This window comes from Octopus bimaculoides, chromosome 2 (assembly GCF_046866305.1).
Source record: "Octopus bimaculoides isolate indiv1 chromosome 2, ASM4686630v1, whole genome shotgun sequence".
Taxonomy (NCBI): Eukaryota; Metazoa; Mollusca; class Cephalopoda; order Octopoda; family Octopodidae; genus Octopus; species Octopus bimaculoides.
In genome coordinates, this window is record NC_142929.1 from 194078224 (window position 1) to 194105278 (window position 27055).

Genomic DNA, 27055 nt, shown 5'->3' on the forward strand with positions numbered 1-27055 from the left:
TGTGTGTGAAGTTATCCTATTTTCTTTTTGATCTGTCTTTAATATGTTTTCTACTAATTAACCTTTCAACTCGCTTTTCATTTTCTTCTTCTTCTTCTTCTTCTTTTATTCAATTCTAATTGATGCCTGTTTATTCCTTGCAATCTTTTCTGCGACTATTCACTTCGCCTTCGATTCCCGTGATTCTACTTGTCACTTGTTATCTGTTATTCTTTGTGTTCTTCGTCGTTTTGGAAATAAATTCTTCATAATTGAAGCGATCCTCCCTACCCACATCACTGCAAAGAATTGCCTCAGAATCTTTGTTCCACTCGACGTTTCTTGGTTTTACCATTAAACACCATTGTTTAACGTCTTTGGCAGTTATTCTTTATAATTCCACAAATTTTGGTTGTCTCTCATGAAATTAACTTAATCAGCATTTTATCCTAGAAAGAAAAATAAAACATAATAAAATTAAATAACAAGAATCATATTAAACATTTAAAGTTTCATAATTGCAATCAAGGACAAATAATAATTACTTTCGTCATTAATTACATTATTGGTGAAGTCGGCGAGCTGACAGGATGATTAGCAAGCTTTTATGTTCTGAATTCAAATGTCGCTGAGGTCGACTTGATCTTTAATCCATTCAGAGTCGATAAAAATTAGTACCAGTCATGTACTGGGGCGGAGGGGGTCGATGTAACTGACTCATCCCTGCCCCCGAAATTGCTCACCTTGTAACAAAATTTGAAACTATTATTACATTAAGGGTGGAGTGACTTCAACCTTTAGAGCGTCGAACTAAATGGCTTGCGCTATTTGTTCTGGCTCTTAAAATTCTAAGTTCAAAACCCGTCGAAGTCAACTTCGCCTTTCATGTCTCAGAGGTTTAGAAAATAAAGTACCAGTTAACAACTAGGGTCGATGGCACCAACCCTTTCTCACCAAAATTTCAGATCTTGTCTTTGTTAGAAACAGTGATGGCGTCTGAAGAGTGGAACCCTTCACCATTTTTATTGGAACTTCGACACTGGTAAGAGACGTGTGTGTGTGTGTGTGTGTGTGTGTGTGTGTGTGTGTGTGTTCATCCGTCGTTTGCTTGTTCGAAAATGGAGATGACCACGTTGTCAAAACGAATTTCTGTTCATGAGGGCAGCAACGGAATATCTCACTATTTAAGTTTAGGAAAACACCCGGATCTTGTGAATAAAATATTTGTAAAAAGCAATGACAAAAAAAGAAAAAATAATGAAAAAATAATGACAAAAAAATAAAAAATAAAGTGCTTAACAGTACAGGTGACTCATCACACTCAAATGGCTGGAGATGAAACGAATGGCCACTCTATGACCGGCCATAACTTTTGACTTTCTAAGAAATATATTACTGCTCCTTTATGAAAAGAAACTACAAGTGTCGATGCTCTCAAACTGTATTCAGAATAACATAATCAAACCTTTGCCTATTCCAGTTTTTATTCAAAATATGAATAGGAATACATTTTACGAAAGAAAGACAAAGAAAAAAAAAGGAGAAACAAAAGAAGGAAAAATATATGAATGCAGCACCAAGTGCTTCAATTGGTCGCACACCACAAGGTTCAACGGTACCCATTGAAGCAAGCCAACACGATTGCAATATTACGACGGGCGAGGTTAAGGCGTTGGAACAGCTAAGCAATCTCACGGACATCAAGTAAGACCTCAGTGAAGCGAGCTGCCAGCGATGACAAGAACGTCGCGGTTAATAGCCCAGTCTCTCCAAACGTCTCAGACGTCACAGGTTGGAAGAGAGAGTTCACTGCCAGGTCCCAATGCTTTAGGATTCTGTTCCGTTCGGCTACGGAAGCAGTGACCTTCCCATTTACCGCAGCCTCCAGGGTGTGGGAGGGAGCAAAAGAGTCACAGTCAGTGGCGTCCGTGATGAAGCACCTACCCCTTACCCAGGGACAGAGGCTAAAACCATCTGGTCTCTTCCAATCACTTCAGGATAATCCCCCCACCCGGCTCCAGAACTGAGGGGATATTAATCCGAGCCAGGGCCCGCTTAATAAGTTTAGCTCGGTGTGACGTGCGAAATGACCAGCATTTCAACGGCAAGGCAAACCGTGAAGACGTGTGAGATTGAGGGGCCTACCAAAGCGACAAGTCAGTCCCCTACAGAGGCCAGCTTCCAGTCGGAGTGCGATGGAGATGCAGAAATCATCAAGACTGAGTAGACCTCCAATATTGGCCACACACAGGGCATCAATCCAATCCCCAGAAAGTAGGCGACGCCTTGAAAATTAATTAGATTGATCAAGGAGAGAGTTGAAAGTGGCACCTGAGCGCAGATTGTCCCATACTCTCTGCTTCCGTCTATCCTCAACTGTAACAGGAACTGACAAACCCATTTTCTCTCCACTGTGACAGAGCTTCGTCCATTTCCCTACTGGAACTAGACCATGTTGGAAGCGAGATGTTGCCTACTAAAGGGGAGCAAGCGTGGATGGAGGAAAGAAAACAGACCTCCAAACTAGACTGGTCGCGAGACTCTGAGGAGAGTCTGATATTGACCAAGCATTCGAGTTTCCTGACGATTAGGTCGTCAAAGCATTGGAGAGATGACGGGAATCTACAAGAGAGACTAACTCTGAGAAAATACAATAACTTAGAAATCGACAAGTAATTCTTAAGTATCAAAATAACTTGGTAGGACTCAATGACCTCAAGATTTTTTTAAAGCTGTTCAAAGTTAGTGATTTTGAAACGAAAGATGGACTCGAAAGCTCGGTTAGTAATTAAGGCAGCAAGAGAGCACCACGTTGATGGAGGAACCTCGACAGAGACGAAAGAATCTGTAAACAGGTTTACAGTCTGTTCATGTGAAGCTGGATGGTCGAGAAACCAGAGCTGGCATTTGAAACTGTTAACGATAAGGCCCTATATATATATATTTCTCCTTGTTTCTCTGCTTATTTCTTTCTGTGTTCCTTTCAGTTGAAGAGCGTAGCTCGAAACGTCAAAGATTTTCTCTATTCCCGAGCGTTATACTAATATATCCATTTGTTGTTTACACCACCTGTCTTCGTCTGTTGTCTTTTTCGTAAATTCTCCTATATATATATATATTATATTATTTATTATTTATTATTTATTTTATATATATATAATTATATATATACACGAGTGTGCGTGCGCGCAGGTGTGTGCGTGCGTGAGTGTGTGGGGGTTGTAAGATACTGGAGGGGCTGGTACCAAACTTCGGAATTGAGAATAATACCAGGCCTCGAATTGTGCGTCACTGCACTGTTCCAAATGTCCCAGCTGTCCCACCTAAGGTGAGGATCATGTATTGCAATAATTTGGGATTCAAGGGCTCACAGCTATTTAGCGCCTTACCAAAACATCTGATGGATCTCCAAGGGGTGGGGGTAGATGTTTTCAAGAAACAACTTGACCACTTGCTGTCCAAGATCCCAGATGAACCAATATCCAGGCAGGAAACTCAAAAAAGGGCAGCAGTGTCGAACTCCCTCCTTCACCAAAAACCAATCACATAGAATCGGCCAATTAAAGGGTGAATGCACTGGCCGTGCCCCAGCATGGCCATAGCCTTAGGGCTCAAACATATAACAGAATAACAGAATAACAGAATAACAGAATATATATATATATATATATATATATATATATATATATATATAAAGTGAAGTATATTTGCCACTTAAATGTGGCTGACTCCTAAGGGTGGATGCTACCCCCTTAGGGGTCAGCCACATTTAAGTGGAAAATATACTTCACTTTATCGTGCAGTTACTGTTAATACCTCGTTCAGAGATTTAACATTGCATATATATATATATATATATATATATATATATATATTGCATTTTTTGAAATTATTGTCGTAATGTGTAATTCCGTAACATGAAACACAAATGAAAATAGTTTTACGTCAGAAGGTTCCACTTCACAGAAACATTTTCAGAAACAACTCTTCTGTCTGTTACACTGGAATGTCTGTACACGCTCGCGCGCGCACCTACCCACCCATCCACACATACACACATCTGTAAATCTATATCAGTGACTCGAGGTCCGAGAACTTCGTGCTCATCAAAACTTTCTGCTTACGGTCAGCCACCACTCTCCCCCGCTGACCCCCTCAACCACTCCACCGCTTCAAACATGGCTATAAACCTTGTTAATGCCTGACTCAAGATAAAATAGTCACCCTCCATCTTATATATTTTGCTATTCAAATCATTGTTTCTATTTCTGTTTGGGAAAATCCGGTGAACTAACTTGTTGCTCCTTAACAACCGATGCAGTCAATGTTGCTCTTTGGTTTTGTCTCTGCTGATTACATAGAAATCAATTAATCGATTGGGAATGCCCGGCCATTAATAACCTTTCTATTGGTGGAAGCTAAAATTATCTTAGGATCGATGAAAATATTTTCTAAAATGGTGTTCGAGTTAAAGCCAAAGAAACCAAAGAATTGGCAGACAACAAAATAAATATGGTGATCGGAATTTTCTGTATTCAATAGATCAATATACTTCAATATAGATCAATATTGGTCGTAATATGTCAGATATTTCAGGCGGTAAGATGGCAGAATCGTTAGCATGCGTAGCAAAATGCTTAGCGGCATTTCGTCCGTTTTTGCGTCTCGAGTTCAAATACCACCGAGATCGATTTTGCTTTTCGGGGTCGGTAAATTAAGTACCAGCTGAGCATTGGTGTCGATGTAATCGATCTTCACCCTACCACGAAATTACTGGCGTTGTGCTAAAATTTGAAACCTATATGTAGGATATTCGATTGAGCGTTTGAGGAAATCCACCGGAATGAAAGAAAATCAAGACAAGCGAGGTTATGTCCCTTGACGTTAGAGGAGGGAAACAAATGACCGAAATAAAGAGCAACTTTACATCCAGGTCTGTGGTCATTGTTATTTGATATTTGTTGTCTGTAATGGAATGTATATCGACCGGGCCACCAGATGCTGTTAGACATCGCTGGTCACAATGCGCTTCCATTCTTTTCCATTTTGACCGAAATTGCTTAACTAAATCGTTTTCCGATCGTCATGGAAACCTTCCAAGTTGTCTTTTCAGATCTATTGGATGACACCCGGCAACGGCACCAAAATCTCACAGAAATCCTATTTCTGTTATGTGTAGTAACTCCGTGCATTATTATTGCATTTCACTCCTCCACCAAAAGCTCAATCCTGATCGATCAGACGGAGACGAACGCGAAACGGAGCTGATGCTTTCAAAATAGAAAAAAAAAGATTGATTTGGTTGCCCGAAGTTGTCAAAAGAAAAAAGACAGAAAGAAAAGAATTTGAGTTTCAAAGACAACAATATCTGAGATGAAAAACTGAGCAGTCATCAAATTAACAAATCTTCTCTCTCTCTCTCTCTCTCACCCACACACACACGCACGTGTGGATTACAGTGTAGTGATTTAAGAGATATAAAATGTAACTCCAGTAATCTCTCATCTAACAGTGATTATATCTTCGTTTATCAAGTGACATAATAGCAGAACTGTCAATGCTCTGTCTTCTCAGGAACCATTCCAAGCAACAGAACCGGGGCTATCTCTAGGATTACAGTTACAAAATCCGTCAAACCCTTCCATAAAAGAATATGGGAGTAATTTACTTTGATGAGGCTCAGTTGTTCGGTTTAGGGTCTTGTTCAGTTGTGCGCCGAGTGTCAAAGAAAATATTAGTGAAGCCCCGCGCAGAGGCGGGATGTACGTGTAGAGTTAGCAGTAAGTGGACAGTGAATGAATGGTCGATGCAACGCTGAGGCCGCAGTCTAGCAAGCAGAGGGATTGTCCAACAATGGCAACAACAACGGAGGGACACACACAACGGAGGGTTCCTTTAACACTAGGCTAAATAATCACAGTTCCACTTTTAGAAATCAAAAGAGGTGCAATGTTACAATATTAGCCAATTCTATATGGCGATTAAGAAGGAATGCCATACAAGATCTACTGGGAACTGCTGGAACAGCCTGGGGCACATGTGAATGTAGGTAGGTAATGTAAATTTCGATTAATCATGAAGGGAATAGTTCAAAAAATTCCACACGATTCAACTGCCTTCCCGAACTCGAAAAGCGAGATATTTGGTCGCTGCCCACACAATAAAAAATTCGTTTTGACAACATGCTTGTCTCCCTTTTCGAGTAAGTGGCTGGAAACTCTTCTTTTCGCCCCAGAAAATGTTATAACCTGTCATTACCTTTTTCTTTCCACTTTTTATCTCCACCAAGTGAGTCTGGACAGCGAAAAAGAGGCTGCGTGCTTCCAGTCAGGATGTCTGAAGAGTTGTGAATTTCTTCAAGTGAAATAGTCTGTACGATGCCATCGCTATTATTCTGACCCATTTATATGGCATAACCAAGAATATAGTATTCGATAATATAAAGTATAACCGCTCAATTTCTTTTTTAGAATGTGCTTTTTATCTCTGACTTACGGACAACCTGTGTGTGTGTGTGTGTGTGTGTGTGTGTGTGTGTGTGTGTGTGTGTGTGTGTGTGTGTGTGCGTGCGAGAGAGAGAGAGAGAGAGAGAGAGAGAGAGAGAGAGAGAGAGAGGGAGAGAGTGAGTGAATCTTGGTGAATTAACTTATAAGCCCCTCTGCTTCTTTTTGGTTAGACAGATTATTTCCTGCCAAAAAGGAGAGAAAACTGAAATCCGAGTATTTCAACTGATCAAATTAGCAAAAGTGTGATTAACAGAGTTAAACAGTTGTTCACTTGGTGCCCGAGGATTCTACAAATCCGTGTTTGTATCAAAGGAGTTATTGTTACAATTTCTGCGGTGTGATATTTAGCAAACAAAATAAGGCGGCAAAAGCTGCTAGAATCGTTAGTGCGTCGGACAAAATGCTTTGTGACATTTTGTTCGTCTTTACGTTCTGAGTTCAAATTCCGCCGGGGTTAGTTTTGCCTGTCATCCTTTCGGGGTCGATTAAATAAGTACCAGTTGAACACTGGGATCGATGCAATTGTCTTACTCACTCACCCGAAATTGCCAGCCTTGCGCCAAAAATTGAAATCAATATTGAGCAAACAAGAATAGAACAAACGTCGAGTTCAGAGTATCGCCTCTACGCGCGTTTCAGTGGCGCCGTTTATTAGAAGAAATCAAGCTTTTGGAGTGATACCTTGAAATAGCCATTCGTTTTATTTTTGCTTACAACACACACACACGCACACACACTAACTGAGTATCTCGTTGTTACTCGGTAATTTTCACATTAGAATGCCTTGGTGGACTTTTGGAACAGCACACCCACATAAGTCGAATTTTTTCCGACGGGAACTTTTCAATTTTTTTTTCCACCACACGCTTGCAAATGATAGATACACACACATACACACAAACACACACACACACACACACACACACAAACACACACACAAACACAAGCACGCACAGTACCGAAGTCCCGGACACCGACGGTTCGGAACCTCTTCTAATCCACTTTAATTTACACAAATGTACAGGTAAGTATGCTTCATTTAATTAAGCAAATTTGATGTTTGTTTAATTTAAGGGGTGTTGAGCACATTCCCTTCCCCTCCCGGTTCAGAAAAATCAGTATCACGGAAAGGGTTTTGAACTAAAGGCTCCGGAAAATCGATGTGTTACCTGTATATATACAGACATATGTAAGACAATAATATTAAAAGTCTGCAACTGGATAAACTCGATATAACTTACCTTTCGTTCACAGCAGTCGAAGTCGGGACTTGTCGGTTCCACCACAATAAATCCGTCGATTGTCTGCTTGAGAGTGTGTGTGTGTGTGTGTGCGTGTGCGTGTGCGTGTGCGTGTGCGTGTGCGTGTGCGTGTGTGTGTGTGTGTGTGTGTCTGTTTGTGTGACAGTTTGAAACTTGCTTGTTCCTGTCCATTGCTTCCCACACGCGAATGCAAATTCTCTCTCTCTCTCTCTCTCTCTCTCTCTCTCCTCTCTCTCTCTCCTCTTTCTCTCTCCTCTCTCTCTCCCTCTCCCTCTCCCTCTCTCTTTTCGCTCTCTCTTTCTCTATCTATTTGTCTACTTGTTTACCTGCCTCTGTCAATCTAGCAAACGTTCTATTTCACACACACACACACACACACACACACACACACACACACACACACACACACATGCACGCGCGCGTGCGCAAGCACACGCAAACATACATATGCGTTTGTGTGCGAGTGTGTGTGTATGTTATATTACATTGTATGCATAAACATATGTATACGTGTATATATATGTGTTTGTGTGTGTGTGCGTGTGTGTGTGTGTGTGTGTGTGTGTGTGTGTAAGTATATATGTATGTATTACCTTTTCTTTAACCTTTTAACTTGTTTCATTCATTAGACTGTGGCCATGCTGGGGCACCTCCTCAAGAATTTTAATTGAATGAGTCAACGCCAAGACTCGTTTTTTTTTAAGCCTGGTATTTATTCTATTGGTCTCTTTTGTTGAACCTCTAAGTTACAGGGGCATAAACACAACAACCCGGGTTGTCAAGCAGTGGTGGGGGACAAACACAAAACACAAAGACACACGCATGCAAAAATATATTTAGGGCTTCTTTCAGTTTCTATCTGCCAAGTTCCTTCCTAAGACTTTGGTCAGCCCATGGCTATAGTAGAAAACACTTGCTCAAGGTGCCACACAGTGGGACTGAACCCTGAACCCTGAACTATGCAGTTGGGAAGCAAACTTAACCACACAACCATATCTTGTCTTCTATCTTTTATTTGGTTTTGTCATTGAACTGTGGCCATGCTGGGGCACTTGCTTGACAGTTTTAGTCAAGCAAATCAACCCCAGAACTCATTCTTAAGACTAGTACTTATCTTAGTCTTTTTTGCTGAATCGTTAAATTACTGGGATGTCAACAAACCAACACCAGTTATCAAGTGATGCTGAGGTCAAATACAAGCACTTTGAATCAGATATCACCAGAGAAGGGACAAGAGGGAGAGCTGTACAGAAAGCCAGAGCCCCTCTGAGAAGGGACTCTGCTACTATAAGCCTCTTTTGTAACCAGGGATTTCATGCCAAAATTTCTCCAAATTAGCCTAATAATGTGTGTGTGTGTATATATATGTGTGTGTGTGTGTATATATATGTGTGTGTGTGTGTATATGTGTGTGTGTGTGTGTGTGTAGATAGATAGATAGATAGATAGATAGATAGATAGATAGATAGATAGATAGAGATATATAGCTATACATCATCATCATCATCATCAACATCATTGTCATTGTCATCATTTAACGTCCATTTTTCATGCTGGCAAGTGTTTAGACAGACTGATTAGAATTGGCAAGGCCAGTGGCAGCACCAGTTCCATTCGTCTCTTTTGGCTTGGTTTCTACAGCTGGATGCCCCTTTTTAATGCCAGCCAATTTACAAAATGTATTGGGTGCTTTTTATGTGGCACCTACTCCCACACCAATGCTTTTTATGTGACACTTTGGTTTTAGGATTTCAATTCTGTTGTGGTGGGCAGATCTTCTTGCGTACAGCAATGCGCCACATGGCTCACTCCTCTCTTGTCTCCTTTATAAGGCTCTTCCACAACTTCCCTCCAAATTAAGTGATTGACACTTCTTTATGCAACTGTCCTCATCCATCTGCATCACATGACCAAACCAGCACAGTCTCCCTTTCTTCCACACTGCATCGAATTCCTCTTATGCCTAACTTTCCCCTCAATACATCAGTGTTCTGTTGTACATTTTCGTTTACATTGCACATCCAGTGGAGCATACCAGCTTCATTTCTCTCAAGTTTTTGCATGTCCCCTGTATTCAGGGCCCATGTCTGACTATCCTGCACCATCACAACCTTCTCTTTACTTGCAAAGAAATACCTTTGGTTGCCAGTAAAGGTAAACCTTTTGATAAATAAGTCATGTCTCACTTCCAAACAGCAATGAGGGTAGAACACACACACACACACACACACACACACACACACACACACACACACACACACACACACACACACACGTATATGTATTCTTATATTCTTTTACTTGCTTCAGTCATTTGATTGTGGCCATGCTGCAGCACCACCTTAAAGGGTTTTCATTGAAGAAATCGACCCCAGAATTTATTCTTTGTAAACCTAGTACTTATTCTATCGGTCTCTTTTGCTGAACTGCTAAGTTACAGGGACATAAACACACCAGCATCGGTTGCCAAGCAATGGCAGGTGAGGGGACAAATATAGACACATACATAAATACACACACACACACACAAATATATATATATATATATATATATATATATATGCGAGTAAAAATAAATACAAAAAAGGTGGGGATTTTTGTATGTATGATTGTGTATAGAGGAATATATTATTTTGCTTAAAAGAGTTCCAACACTGTCTGTTTTTTATGTTTTATTTATATTCCTGCAGGACTAATGTGGGGTATAGAATATGGAATATACAATATATAATATAGTATACAATATATAATATAAAATAAAATAAAATAAAAATGGATGGCACCATGAAAGAAAGTATTGAATGTAGATGAAATATTGAGTGTTCAATATAAAGGATCAAATATATAAATATATAAATATAAATATATATATATAAAGGCGACTCGAGTTTCAGGGCTATTTCCCTTCGTCATGGCCGGTATGACAGACTTTAATACAATGGGTTTCTTTCAGTTTCTGCCTAACAAATCCACTCACAAGGCATTGGTCAGCCCAAAGCTATAGTAGAAAACACTTGCCCAAGTTGCAATGCAGTGGGACTGAACCTGGAACCATGTGGTTGGGAAGCAAGCTTCTTATCACACAGCCGTGCCTGTGCCTAACTTCTTCCCACGTAGCCCCCCCCAACCCACACACACACACAAACATATACTAGCACTCTGTAATGTAAGTGTACATGTTTGATATGTATTGAGAAAGGTTGGGGGGGGGTTGTATATTAAATTAGTTAAAAAGAATTTCCATTTTTTTTTTTTTTTGTTATATAAACACTCACGCACCTGGTACCACATAAAAAGAACTGATGCTGGTGTCACGTTTAAAGCATCCAGTACACTGTGTAAAGTGGTTGGGATTAGGAAGGGCATCCAGCCATAGAAACAAAGCCAAAACATGCAATTGCTGGCTGATACAGCTCTCTGACCTCGCCAGATCCTGTCAATCTGTCCAACCCATGCCGGCATGGAAAATGGACATTAAATGATGATGATGATGATGATGATATATAATATGTGAATACATAATTGATGTAAAAACATCAAAGAATTAATCCACTTTAATTAAAAGCTCAATGAATGACAAGATGTTCAACTTCAACACTTTTCTGTAAATCTCAGTGGGTCCACCTTGCATGTATATACACACCTGGTTAAAACAATCTTTAAGAACAAAATATTTAGAACAAGAGCACTCAGAGAGCACACACCTCCGCCAAGCAACACCAATGTCCTCTCAACGATTAGCTAGAGACGATTTTTAAAATGAGAATATCTGAAATAAACTTGATTGCTCTCACAAACGAGAATACTAAAAATGAACCTGGTTGCTCTCAAAAATTAAGTAAAAAAACAGGAAAGATAATCCAGAATCCTTGTCCGGTACCAGATCGATCCCAAAATCTAATCAGTTTGTGCCAGACACAAGGTCAAACTTCCCTGAAAGTTTCATCTGAATCCATCCAGCAGTTCTTGAGATATCTTGTCCATGGACAAACAAATAAACAAACACAACTGAAAACAATACCTCTGCCTTCGCTAAGCTGGAGGTAATAAAAGAGAAAAGACATGAGTTTCCCTTAAAGTTCATAGTTTAAACTATGAACTATACATGTGAAATTTATGCTTTTCTAGTTTTAGTCTATACATACAAAGATACACACATACATACACACATATAAGAAAAGGCATAAACGAGGGGTTTTGCGTATTTCTATGTTTGTGCATCTTACAGCAAACTGAAGATGGTAGTATTTGTTAAGGTCGTTCAATTTTCTCAATTGATCAATCGATTGAGTAAACAGGACCATCAACACACCTATAAAGTATGTCAGAAACAGCTGTAAGTCTACAATGCACAAATAAAGAAATATGTAAAGCCCATTGTTTATGCCTTTTCTTGTAAACATCACTCTGTGAAAACATATTATCTGAAGAATGCAATCATGGCTTTATGAAGATGGCTTCGAGATTGGATCTTAGGATTACCCGGAGTTCTGATATGAATGAGAAAATCTTTTGTTAGCCTGGTGTATTTGTATTAACAAATCAGGGCAAGTAATTTGTCTGGATTGATAATTCTTTATTAATAACTATATAGACATGTGTGTGTATGTGTGTGTGTGTGTGTGTGTGTGTGTGTGTGTGTGTGTGTGTGTGTGTGTATGTGTGTGTGTGTGCGTGCTTGTGTGCATGTGTTTGTGTGTGTGTGTTGTATGCCCACATGTATATACCTGTATGTTTCTATCCATACACAGAGACACCAAAGTAGACATCACTATGTTGTTGACAATGATTAAATGTCTTCGTTCCCACCTTGTCGTCTGGTTGTCATAGTTTAACACGCTTTAACAACTGAAGAGGCAGACCTTGCTCTTTATTTGCTTGGATCCTCTCAGAGCAGAAGGAGGAGACCTTGTCAAATTACTTATCTCTCTCTCTCTCTCTCTCTCTCTCTCTATCTCTCTCTCTCTCTCCTTTGCTCTCCCCCCCGCTCCTTTTCCAATGTTGATATCATGTCTAGTCTTGTATTATTTCTCTCCTCACCCAACAACCTTGCTTAGTAACCAATTCTATTTGGTGGAGACTTTTGTGCTTTATTAAATTAATCACAGCACCTATCGTTAGTGGACTCCCTAACGTTGACTCTTCCTCTCACCAATTGCTTGACTCTCACAACCCTTCTTTGACTTCATGTCCAAGGATTCCAATTTCTCCCTGTTCATAGAATTGCCAATGGCAGGGATCTCATTATGTGACCCCACCATACAATGGTTTCGGGATTATCTTCTGTACAGTGGCGGCTCATAGATAAAATTAGTGGGGAGGAGGGGTGCTGCTTCAGAAAACTTTTAGCCATTGTTTTAATATTGTGTAAAAGGAAACAAACATATAAAAAGAAAATTTATACATAAACTTGATTGGTTTGTTTTTTTAGTCATTGCCAGGCAGTGTGTTTAATTTGTTCACTGAACACCGGTGTGAATTCCCCCTTGTTTTTCAAAAATACCCTTTAAATCACAAAACAAGGGGGAAAAATCTGCCCTATTTTTCAAATGCTGGCACCAACACTGAAGCTGGAAGCAGGATAATAATCCAATTCTACACTTTATCACATTCAAGAATATAAATACGTTTTTAAGCACAACACATACGGAGTCAAAAAGAAACACTACCTTTCACCAGCACACCAGGGTCGGCACTGCGTGATCCACAGTGCTCTCTCTCCCTAGTGTGCAGCCTCCTATCTTGGACATGTGAGCATGCACACAACAACCAAACACTGCGTCACTGGAACTGTGCCCTTGCCAGCCATTCCACTGATTCCTCCAACCCCAGCATCCCCATCAAGTCCTCAGTCCTCCTCTTATCAAACAGCCTCACACCACACATTCCTCTCACCATTGCTCTCTCAGTCCTTCTCAAAATCGCCATCTCTCTCTCTCTCTCCCTCAGATACCATATTTCACTCCCATACAGTATTGCATCTCTCACACAACTCCTACAGACCTTTTCTTTTGACTTAAATGAGAACCTTTTCTCACATCCCCTGAACTTCACCCGGCCAAGTCTCGCTCTTGCTGTCACAGATGCTTCACATCCACCACTTACACCCACCCCATCTCCCAAATAACAAAACCCTAACCCCACCATCCCCACCTCAAACTGTTAAGCTGGGGAGTTGCATCAGGTTCCAATCCAATGTGGCAAGGTTTTTACGGCTCGACACCCTTCCTAGCACCAACCACTCCAAGAGTGTAGAAGGTGCTTTTTACGTGCCACTGGCATGAGTGCCATTGACCTGACACCAGCATCAGCCATGACCATACTTCCACTTGGCTTGACAGGTGAAGCATGGTATATCCCCAAAGCTCTTGGTCACTTGTCACTTCCTCCGTGAGGCCCAACACTCAAATGGTGCTTTTTACGTGCCACCAGCTGTAGAAACTCTGCCAGATCAGATTGGAGCCTGGTGCAGCCTTCTGGCTTGCCAGTCCACAGTCAAACCGTCCAACCCATGCCAGCATGGAAAGCGGACATTAAACGATGATGATGATATGTGTGTGTGTGTGTGTGTGTGTGTGTGTGTGTATATATGTATATATATATGTATGTATATATATATATATATATATATATATATATATATATATATATATATATATATATATATATATATATATAAAAACAAATAATAAATGAGTATATGCATATATATGTACAGGTATGTGCATACCAACATCTACCTGTATATATAGGTCCATATCTGGGTGCACCTATATATACAGGTAGACGTAGGTATACACATACCTGTACGTATATATGTATATACTCATTTATTATTTGTTTTTACATGACCGAATGCCAGCGTGATCACTGTTGTAAGTATATATATATATCATCATCATCATCGTTTAACGTCCGCTTTCCATGCTAGCATGGGTTGGACGATTTGACTGAGGACTGGTGAAACCGGATGGCAACACCAGGCTCCAGTCTGATTTGGCAGAGTTTCTACAGCTGGATGCCCTTCCTAACGCCAACCACTCAGAGAGTGTAGTGGGTGCTTTTACGTGTCACCCGCACGAAAACGGCCACGCTCGAAATGGTGTCTTTTATGTGCCACCCGCACAAGCCAGTCCAGGGGCACTGGCAACGATCTCGCTCGAAAATCCTACAGGAGCCAGTCAGGCGGTACTGGCAACGGCCACGCTCAAAATGGTGCATCTCATGTGCCACCCGCACAAGAACCAGTCCAGGGGCACTGGCAACGATCTTACTTGGCTTGCCGGGTCTTCTCACGCACAGCACATTTCCAAAGGTCTCGGTCCGTAGTCATCGCCTCGGTGAGGCCCAATATATATATATATATATATATATATATAGTGAGATTGTTGCCAGTGCCAATGGACTGGCTCCTGTGCAGGTGTCACGTAAAATACACCATTTCGAGTGTGGCCGTTGCCAGTACCCACCTGACTGGCCCTCGTGCCGGTGGCACGTAAAAGCACCCACTACACTCTCTGAGTGGTTGGCGTTCGGAAGGGCATCCAGCTGTAGAAACTCTGCCAGATCGAATTGGGGCCTGGTGTCGCCTCCTGGCCCACCAAACCTCAGTCAAATCGTCCAACCCATGCCGGCATAGAAAGCGGACGTTAATCGACGACGATGATGATGATGATGATATATAAAAATATATATATATATATATCTATATATATATACACACATACACACACGTATATACATACATATACACATATATACATGCACACATATGTGTGTGCATATCTGTCTATAATGAATCTGTCTGTTTGTGTGGGTGTGTATGTATACATATGACTAGGTCTGTGCGTCTGTGGGTTGGTCTCCGTTTCCATCTATTTTGCTTTTTTCTCTGTGTGCATGTAATGTGTAGATGTGTAAATATGTATATCATACATATGTATATATGTGTATGTGTGTGTGTGTGTGTGTGACTCTGTGTGACTCTGTGTGTGTGTGTGTGACTCTGTGTGTGTGTGTGTGTGTGTGTGTGTGTGTGGCTGTGTGTGTGGCTGTGTGTCAGTGTGAGTTCTTTAAAGTTCCTCCACAGTCAGAGATGGTCACTTCCTCACACAGCTGTCTTCATCCATATGCATCACATGACCCCACTAGTGCAGTTGTCTCTCTTGCACACCACATCTGATTCTTCTTATGTCCAACTTTTTCTCTCAAGATGCTTACACTCTGTCATATGTCCACACTGCCATTGCACATCCAGCGGAGCATACTGGCTTCATTTCTTTCAAGACTTCACATATCCTCTGCAGTCACAGCCCATGTTTCACTGCTGTGTAGGATAACTGTTCACACACAGGTATCATACAATCTGCCTTTCACTCTGAGCAAGAGGCCCCTTGTTACCAACAAAGGCAGAAGCTCTCTGAACTTTGCTCAGCCTATTCTTTTTCTAGCAGCTACTCTCTCGGGGCAACAACCTCAGTTACTGACTTAAACACCAAAATAACGAGGAAATCCATCAACTGCTTCTAGGTTTCCCCTGGTATTTCATGGAGTCTATTTTCTGTATTTTTCTCATGTTTATTGCACCTGTACATCTACCACGCGCAAAGATTATTTTCCCTGTTAACTTTCCTCTGATATTGATATATATATATATGTGCATGTGTGTGCATGTGTGTGTATGTATGTAGGTTGGTAGGTAGGTAGGTAAGTACGCATATATGTATGCATGTATGCTTATATGTATATACATATATATAAACACTCACACACACATAATTATATCATCATCATCATCGTTACATACATATACATGTACATGCCTGCGTGGGTGCGCGTGCGCGTGTGCGTGCATGTGTGTGTGTGTGTGTGTGTAAAGTATGTCGATGTATTAGTTTTCAGAACAGGTATTTCCCAATCTAGAAACAAAGATAAGATTTCCCAGCGTTTCAGGATTTAAAAAAATATATGAACAATGGAACAGGAAAAATATTTCCATTTACTGGTTCCACACCACCACCACCACCATCGCCGCCGCCCCCACCTCCACTCCCCCACCCCAATAATGACAGTTGGAGTGGTTTGTGTTGTAAGAAGTGAAACATGTTTCTACCAACAAGTCTAGTTGATGCGTGACTTGGACAAGTAATTAATTTTGTTTACCTGACAACATTGGAGGTCTTGATTACAGAAACCATCTATCAAGCACACACACACACACGTACACATACACACACACACGTACACATACACACACACACACAATAAGGTAGGGTGTGATAGATTGGTACTTACAAAGATATATAGATATGTATATAGGTAGACATGCATCTAGGTAGGTGGGTTGGTAGGCAGGTAAGAAAGTAGTTCAACAATCTGACAATCATATGTCTACACGCACACACACACACACACACACACACACACACACACACACACACACACACACACACACAGTGCAGGCATGGCTATGTGGTAAGAAGTTTGCTTCCCATTGCATGGCATTTTGAGCAAGTGTCTCCTACTGTTGTTTCGGGCTGACCAAAGCCTTGTGAGTGGATTTCATAGATGCAAACTGAAAGAAGCCTGTCATATATATATATATATATATATATATATATACGTATGTATGTATGTATGTATGTATGTATGTATCCTTCCCATGAATAGTGGTCAAATGCCAGATCAAATCTTTTACGGTCAGCTTGTAAATTCATGATTTAATGTAGGTCAGTCACTTCTACAGTATAATGACAAATTGAAAGATATTTTGAAATGCCTGAGTATTTGGAACTCCTGGGAGGGACTCTATGCTGATAGCATTGTTCTTATAGTTGAATCACTACCTGAACTAGAGAAGAAATTTCAGGCATGGAAGCATGGTTAACAATCAAAGGGCCTCAGAGTTAATCTAGCAAAAACTGAAGCCTTAGTAAGTAGGAGAGCAGACAAATCACAAATCCCTTCAAGTAGATGGCCTTACTTAATCTGTAGAAAAGGCATAGGTAGAAAGTCCATAAATGTACTCAGTGTAAGCTATGGACACATAAGAGGTGCAGCAATATTAGAGGAAGGTTAACAGGGAAAATAGTCTTTGTGTTCATGGCAGACGTCCAGGTACAATTAATTCTAAACACTTACAGAAAATAGACTCCATCAAATGCCAGGCAGGTAAGCTAGAAGCAGTTGATACCTTCCGTTACCTAGGTGACCAAGTCAGTAGCAGAGGTGGATGCCCTGAGAATGTAGCTGCTAGAACAAGGATAGGTTGGGCAAAGATCAGAGAGCTCCGACCTCTGTTGATAATAAAGAGTGTCTCTCTCTCAGAGTAAAAGACAGATTGTATGATACCTGTGTGCAAACAGCCATGCTACACAGCAGTGAAACATGGGCTGTGACTGCAGAGGACATGTGTAGGCTTGAAAGAAATGAAGCCAGTATGCTTTGCTGGATGTGTAATGTCAGTGTGCATGTTTGGCAGAGTGTATGCATGTTGAGAGAAAAGTTGGGCATAAGAGGCATCAGATGTTGTGTGCAAGAGAGACAACTGTGCTGGTATGGTGAAGTGATTCATATGGACAAGAACAGATGTGTAAAGAAGTGCTGATCTCTAACTGTGGAGGGAACCAGTGGTAGAGATAGACCCAGGAAGACATGTGGCAAGACAGGGATGCATGATCTTTGAATGCTGGGCCTCATGGAGGCAATGACAGGTGACTGAGACCTTCGGCAATATACTGTGCTTGAGAAGACCTATCATGCCAAGTGAGATTGTAGTCGTGGCCAATGCTGGTGTTTCATAACTGGCACATAAAAATCACCCACTACACTCTCAGAGTGGTTGGCATTAGGAAGGACATCCAGCTGTAGAAACCTTACCAAACCAGATTGGAACCTGGTGCAGCTCCCCAGCTTATCAGTTTTCAGTCCATCCCATCTCAGCATGGAAAAACGGATGTTAAATGATGATGATGATGATGATGATGATGATGATGATGATGATGGTGATGATGATGATATATATATAAGAAATTTAAAAAAGGAAAATACATACACTTTACATAGTTTTAATATAATTTTTATTGATCCCTACAATCGTTTTGACCCATCAGGCATCAATCCGTTGTGGGTGGGATACTGCATAACTAGTTTAGGTGTATCCCTTAGTATAGATGTGTCTCCTCAGGTGATGTTCAAGAGGTATCTCATTAAAATAAACTCTGTTCCACACAACTTATTACATACTGTATGTTTTTTTCTTGGTCTTTGTAGACAGAAATGGCAAATTAACATTACATTATATATATATATATATATATATATATATATATATATATATATATATATATATATATATATATATATATATATATATATAAATACATATGCACAAAGTATACTGTTCCGTAATGGTAAGACCAACAAAAAAAAAGTGCTCCATCTGGTGAGAGATAAATACATTATTTAACAAACACAATATATGCTTTTATGTGCTATTTTTAGGTTCATGCAATGAAAGAATACCAAACAGTATTTTTTAACATGTCTGATGCTCTGGCACAATCCTCGGGCAACTGCCCACAATGCATAACAAGTATGAAACTAATACTAGCACATAGAAACATATATGGCGTTCCTTGCAGGTGGGATGCTGTACAACTGGTTGTTGTGCATCCCTCAGTGTAGATGCATCTCCTCAGGTGATGTTATAAAGGGTATCTTGATAAATAAACTCGGTTTTGGTACAGCATGCAGTTAGTGATGGTAAGTTTAAGCCATTGGACAGGAATGGTAAGGGATGGATTCCATAAACAAAGATGGGAAGTAATTAAGAAAAATAAGATGAAAATGAGAAATAAAAATAAAGCAGACAATAAAGTAAAATATTATTTGAGTTAGAACCCCCCCCCCCCGTACAGATACCTCCTTACCCATACTAGCTGTTCTGTGTACACACACACACCCTCCCATGTGAAGGGTTAATTAGATGTTATTAAACTCTTTGATAAATGTCTTCATATTCTTGCATCACGCTGCAACCCAAGGTTCTGGGTGACTTGGTCAAGAGCTTTTCTTGGTTGTAAATCTTTTAGTGGCTATTGTGCTCACATACATATATCACAACATACACTTATGAGTATGTGAATATACACATATATACACACACACACGTGCACATACATACACCCACACCCACATATATCTGTAAATAAAGATAATAATATTTTACAAGCTTAAAGCTTTTAAGTGATCACCATGTATTGACTAAAGAAAATAGGCTAATATTGGGGCATATAAACCCTCAATGGAAAAAAAGTGGGTTTTCTGTATGCATGGGACTTGAACTCACACCTCTATGTTTCACGACAAGTGTGCTACCATTACATCAACGCAGACAACGCACATGCTTGTTTATAAAAACAGCACTATGAAATTATAGTTCTTAAATCTAATGGTGAAGAGGCGAGTGGGTACATAGAGGTGTGGTTCAAGTCCCTTGCATATGGAAAACCCACTTTTTACTGTAAGGGGCTTATATGCCCCAATATTAGACTATTTTATTTAGTCAATGCACGGTGATTGCTTAAAAGCTTTAAGGATATAAAATATCATTATTATTATTTACAGAATTGTAAAACTCAGCAACGCTTATCAAATCATCACAACATATATATAGATATCATCATCATCATCATCATCGTTTAACGTCCACTTTCCAGGCTAGCATGGGTTGGACGATTTGACTGAGGACTGGTGCAACCGGATGGCAACACCAGGCTCCAGTCTAATTTGGCAGAGTTTCTACAGCTGGATGCCCTTCCTAACGCCAACCACTCAGAGAGTGTAGTGGGTGCTTTTACGTGTCACCCGCACGAAAACGGCCACGCTCGAAATGATGTCTTTTATGTGCCACCCGCACAAGAGCCAGTCCAGGGGCACTGGCAACGATCTCGCTCGAAAATCCTACAGGAGCCAGTCAGGCGGTACTGGCAACGGCCACGCTCAAAATGGTGCATCTCGTGCCACCCGCACAAGAACCAGTCCAGGGGCACTGGCAACGATCTTACTTGGCTTGCCGGGTCTTCTCACGCACAGCACATTTCCAAAGGTCTCGGTCAGTAGTCATCGCCTCGGTGAGGCCCAATGTACGAAGGTCTTGCCTCACCACCTCAGCCCAGGTCTTCCTGGGCCTACCTCTTCCACGGGTTCCCTCAACTGTTAGGGTGTGGCACTTTTTCACGCAGCTATCCTCATCCATTCTCACCACATGTCCATACCAGCGCAATCGTCTCTCTTGCACACCACAACTGACGCTTCTTATGTTCAGCTTTTCTCTCAAGATACTTACACTCTGACGGGTATTCACATTGACATTACACATCCAACGGAGCATACTGGCTTCATTCCTTGCAAGCTTACGTATGTCCTCAGCAGTTACAGCCCATGTTTCACTGCCATGTAGCATGGCTGTTCGTACGCATGCGTCATACAGTCTGCCTTTTACTCTGAGTGAGAGTCCCTTTGTCGCCAGCATGGGTAAGAGCTCTCTAAACTTTGCCCAGGCTATTCTTATTCTAGCAGCTACACTTTCAGCGCACCCACCCCCACTACTAACTTGGTCGCCCAGATAGCAGAAGCTATCGACTACCTCTAGTTTTTCACCCTGGAATGAGATAGAAGTTGTTTCCTGTTTGTTTACAGTCTTTATTGCATCTGAACATCTGCCACAAACAAAAACTAACTTGCTAGTTAACCTGCCTTTGATGTTGCTGCACCTCTTATGTGTCCATAGCTTGCACCGGGTACATCTTATAGAGTTACTACCTACTCCTTTTCTACATACTGAGCAGGGCCATCTACCTGAAGGGGTTTGTGTTTTATCTACCTTCCTACTTATTAGGATTTTGGTTTTAGCTAGGTTGACTCTAAGGCCCTTCAATTCTAGACCTTGCTTCCACACCTGAAACTTCTCCTCTAGTTCTGATAGTGACTCCGCAATTAGGGCAAGGTCATCAGCATAGAGGAGCTCCCAGGGGCAACCTGTCTTGAACTCCTCTGTGATTGCCTGGAGGACTATGATAAATAAGAGGGGGCTGAGGACGGAACCTTGGTGGACCCCTACCTCTACCCGGAATTCATTGCTGTACTCATTTCCAACCCTCACCTTACTGGCAGCATCTCTGTACATGGCTCGCACAGCTCTCATATATATATATATAGATAGACAGATAGATATAGACATACACATGTATAAACACACATGTATACACACACACATACACACACACACGCACACACACACACACACACACATATTCTAGAATTAGGTTTAATGATGGCAAAAATGTCTCATTTAAGATTGAGACAATGTCAAGTTGTAGCTTTGTTTAGAGCAGAGGTTCTCAAACTTTTTGGGCCCCACCCTCATAGGCACATAATGTCCCCCCACCCCTATTTTTATGTGTAAATAAATATTTTATATTTTACTAATTTATATAAACTATGAATCATTTGATATTTAATATAATATTATAGTAAATTCATAGCGTCCCCAATCCACTGCCTTCCTCCCAATGCCTCCTTTTTCTCTACCACCCCCACCCCTTAGACACCAGCGTCCACCTGAACCCTCTCAACGTCCACCGGAGAGCGGTAGCGCCCGCTTTGAGAACCTATGGTTTACAGGAAGAGTTGCTTTACCAACATGTGGAATCTCAAAACCCTGTGCTTCATAATAAGAAAAGTCGTGCCTTCCTCAGTATTGCATACGGCACAACATTTGTGTGTGTATCATTAGCAATATCATGGCAGAATGATAAACATGTCAGACAAAATACTAAGCGACATTTTGTCTGTCTGTATGCTCTGGGTTCAAATTCTGCCGAGGTCAACTTTGCCTTTCATCTTTTCGAGGGTTGATAAATTAAGTACCAGTTATGCACTGGGGATCAATGTAATCGATACATCCCCTCCCCCAAAATTTCCCGGCCTTGTGCCAAGATTTGAAACTATTATTATTATTATTATTATTATTATTATTATTATTAAGGTAGCGAACTAGCAGAATTGTTAGGACATCAGGCAAAATGCTTTACAGTATTTCGTCGGTCTTTATGCTCTGAATTCAAATTCTGCTGAGGTCGACTTTGCTTTTCATCCTTTTAGCGTCGATAAAGTAAGTACCAGTTGAACACTGGGGCCAATGTAATTGATTAACTCCCTCCTCTAAAAATTTCAGGCCTTGTACCTTTAGTAGAAAGGATTATTATTATTATTATTATTATTATTATTATTATTATTATTATTATTAATGCTGATCTGTTTATAATTAGTGTTTATAATCTGTCCTGTTTGCGCCTGTTATAACAACATGCCATCTGTCTGTTTTTTAAATTCCTTTTCACTCGGCCATCAAGTATTATCTAAGAAATATGAAACAAACCAATCACGTCCAACATTCCAAATATTTTCAAAGCACCAATCGCATTTTTACGAATTACTTTTCTCTGAACTTTCATCCATGACCACCCCATCATATTATATATATGACGTCAGATCCGTCGTTCTTGTTTTGACGTGGTAGGTCGTAAGTTGAGAGAGATTTAGCTGCTATTTCTAACAGCTTTAGTGACCACATAAGGGACTCTTTTGACGAGTTCTATTTCCAAGGGAAGTGACTCTGTGCATATAATAAGAGTTAACTCCCTTGAAATATTTATAACTCCAGAAATCCCTTACTTTACAGACATTCCTGAACATCTGCGTAACGCGAAATCTCATTATGCAAGATTCGTTATCCGATTGATTTTCATGTTGTTAAGTGATATTACGTTCCTATCGACTTTTTCGAAGAAAACAAAAGAGAGCAAGACGATCACTTTTATACACGAAAATAACAATTCCTAAACATAAACGGTGCAATTTAGATGCATAAAAACACAAAAAACCTCAGGGAATTAATAAGAATCGAGATATCGTAAGAGATCGTTCTTACCACAAAAGATGTTGGCAACTGAGTGAGGAGGAGGAGGAGGAGGAAGACGGACAATCTTTATTATTTTATAGTTCATTATCACAAACATTAGTTTGAGGGATGAAGAACTTATCCAGAGTTGTTTGTTGTTTATGATGTTCCATTGCTTTCTGCAGCTCCGTAGAGGAACTGAGCTCATTGTAAACTCCTTTTGTTATTTCTATGTTAGGTTCATGATTAGGGTCCTTATCAACAAAAACCTTCAGACCTTCCTCGATAACTGCCATTTATCGAGCAATAACTTTATAGTCAATTTAAGGTGGTGTAGGTGAAACTTCCATTGTCTCATCTGTATTCTCAGCTTGTACTTTTTCTAAAAGCATCAGCTCCTTGTTAGATAAACTTTCTCTCTGGGACGCTAGCATCTCAATCACATTGTCCTTTATGACTTCTTCAAAGTCTACATCCTTTGCAAGTGTCACAATATCTTTCTGAATTTGATGTAGATTTTCCGATTGTGGAAAACTTGTGATGTCATGGATATAGTCTGGCCATATTACTTTTCCAAGCACCATTCGAAGTTGAAGGTTTCAGTTCATCCTATGACTCAGTTATATTATCAACAGCATCTGTTATGTTGAATTTCTTCCAAAAATCTCTGACTGTAGGTTTTTCCTCCCTGTCAGTTACTTTCACAAGTCGTTTGAGAGTTCTCATATAATATGCTTTGAAGTTAGCCATTGGTTAGCACTGATAACAGCTCCAACAACAATGATTATAGCACAACCAATGATGTCCCCCCATGCCAGCATTAATGGCACCAACACCAACAATATCAGCACCAACAACAATGGAAGCAACAGCATCAACATCAACAGAAACAGTGTCACCAAAACCCACACATCAGATGTTCCGAAAACACATTGAAGCAGTGCCTCTCCAACCACAGATCCTCTTTCAGAATCCCAGAGAGGAGATATACTACGTCGTTAGCCAGTCATGTATGGTGGCTGAAAGACAAAGGAACTCCTCCAAGCATAATATCATGGAAGATTCTAGAAAACCCAGGCACCTACATAAATGGAACCAAGTGTTGTAAGCTGTGCATAGTCAAGCAGATGAGGATATTAAAGGATTCCCTCAACCTGAGAAACATCCTTAACTGCAGAACACAAGTTTTCAGACCCTGCTTGCACTTCAGGAAAATACCTGCTGACGTCCTGGGACCCACAAGCCAACAGGGTCAATTTTGGATAGCATTTTAAAGGGAGACACTCCCTTGTTGTTGACAAAAAGTAGTGAAGTCTTTTTCTCCTCCATTTTCTAGAGAGGCCATTAGCCAACGAGTTTAGGGATGTGAAAAGCAGGATAACCCCATAAACTGGCCATATCTATTTTTATCTACACACACACACACACACATTTATGTATCATCATCATCGTCATCATCATCATTTAATGTCCATTTTCCATGCTGGTATGGGTTGGACAGTTTGACGGGAGCTGGCCAGGCTGGAAAACTGTCCAGCATCCAGTTGTATGCTGCGGCATGGTTTCTATGGCTGGACTTCACAGAGTGTGCTAGGTGCTTCTTACATATCACTGGCACGTGTGCATTCTCATAGCACTGGCACAAGTGCATTGTACATGGCACCTGCACCTGCAAAGGATGCATTTATATTATGGATCTGAGCTCAGTTAATTAGGAAGAGAGTTAGCATAGATGAGGTGCAGTTTGGATTTTGCCAGGTAGAAGCACCACCGATTCTTCCTGGTGAAGCAATAGGAGAAGTATCTGGCTTTTGTTAACATGGGGAAAGCCTCTTACAGGGTCCCCTACTCCCTTATCTGATGGGCAATGTGGAAACTAGGGATAGGTGAGTGGTTAGTGAGAGCTGTACAAGCCATGTACAGGGATGCGGTCAGTGAGATGAAAGTATAGCAAGGAATTTAATGTACAAGTAGGAGTCCACTAGGGATCAGTTCTTAACCCCCTCTTGTTTATCACAGTCCTCCAAGCTATAACTGAGGTATTTAAGACTAGCTGCCCTTGGGAGCTCCTCTATGTCAATGACCTTCTTATTGCTGAATCACTAGCAGAAATTTCAGTTATGGAAGCAAGAACTGGAATCAAAGGGCTTTAGAATTAATTAAGCCAAGACCAAAGTCTTGGTAAGTAGGAAAACAGACAAATCACAGATCCCTTCAGGAAGATAGCCCTGCTCAATATGGAGAAAAGGTGTCAGGAGAAACTCCATGTGGTGTAATGAATGCAAGCTGTGGATACATGAGAGGTGCAGCAGTGTCACTGGAAGACTAACAGAGAAAACAGTCGTTACATGTGACTGATGTGCAGGGACATTAAACCCCAGGAGTTTACAAAAAATAGACTCCCTCAAATGTCAGGGGGAGATCCTTAGACGCAGTAGACAGTTTCTGTTACCAAGTTAATAGTGGAGGTGGTTGTTCTGAAAGCATAGCTTCTAGAATAAGAATAGGTTGGGTGAGATTCAGAGAGCTACTACACTTTTTTTGTAACAAAGGGCCTCTCCGCCAGAGTGAAAGGCAGATTGTATGATGCCTGTGTGTGAACAGCCATGTTGCATAGTGGTGAGACATGGCTGTGACTACTGAGGATATGTGAAGGCTTGAAAGAAATGAAGCCAGTGTACTCCACTGGATGGGTAATGTCAGTGTGCATACAGGCCAGGGTGTAAGCGATTTGAGAGAAAAACTGGGTACAAGAGGCATCAAAAGTAGTGTGCAAGAGAGAAGACTGCGTTGGTATGGTCATGTAATGCATATGAATGAGGAGAGTTGCATCAGGGGGTGCCATTCTCTAATTGTGGAGGGAAAAAGGGGAAAGGGGTAGACCCAAGAAGGTGTGGATGAAGTGGTGAGAAAGGATCTTCAGACATTGGACCTTCCAGAGGGGACAACAGGGGACTGAGACTCCTGGTGGTTTGCTGTGCTTGAGAAGACCCTTCAAGCTAAGTAAAATCATGGTTGTGTGCTGCTTGCATACAGGGGCATGTGCCCTGCATTCCTCTTCTGCTGGGTGTTCTGAACCTTGCAGGCTTGTGGGTGCTGGTGCCACATAAAAAGCACCCGTGCCAGTGCCACGTAAAAGCATCCATGCTGTGTAAAAGCATTTGGTACACTCTGTAAAGTGGTTGGTATTAGAGAAGGGCATCCGGCCATAGAAACCTTGCCAAAACAGACAAATGGGGCTGAGGCAGCAGCTCTTCAGCTGGTCAGCTCCTGTCTGACCACTCAGTCCATCAATCCATCTCAGCATGGAGAACAGACGTTAAATTATGATGACGATGATGGTG

The 27055-nt window shown here is 40.9% G+C and overlaps 1 long non-coding RNA gene across 2 annotated transcripts; it reads right to left on the reverse strand.

Annotated features, from left to right (window-relative positions):
- Positions 1 to 19: 19 nt before the first annotated feature.
- On the reverse strand, positions 20 to 27055 carry LOC149137334 (uncharacterized). Of its 2 annotated transcripts, none has more exons than XR_016240869.1 (2): positions 23742 to 27055; positions 20 to 428 (listed from the first exon to the last, which is right to left on the reverse strand). It is a non-coding gene; the product is annotated as an uncharacterized LOC149137334 (long non-coding RNA). Both variants share the same exon structure in this region.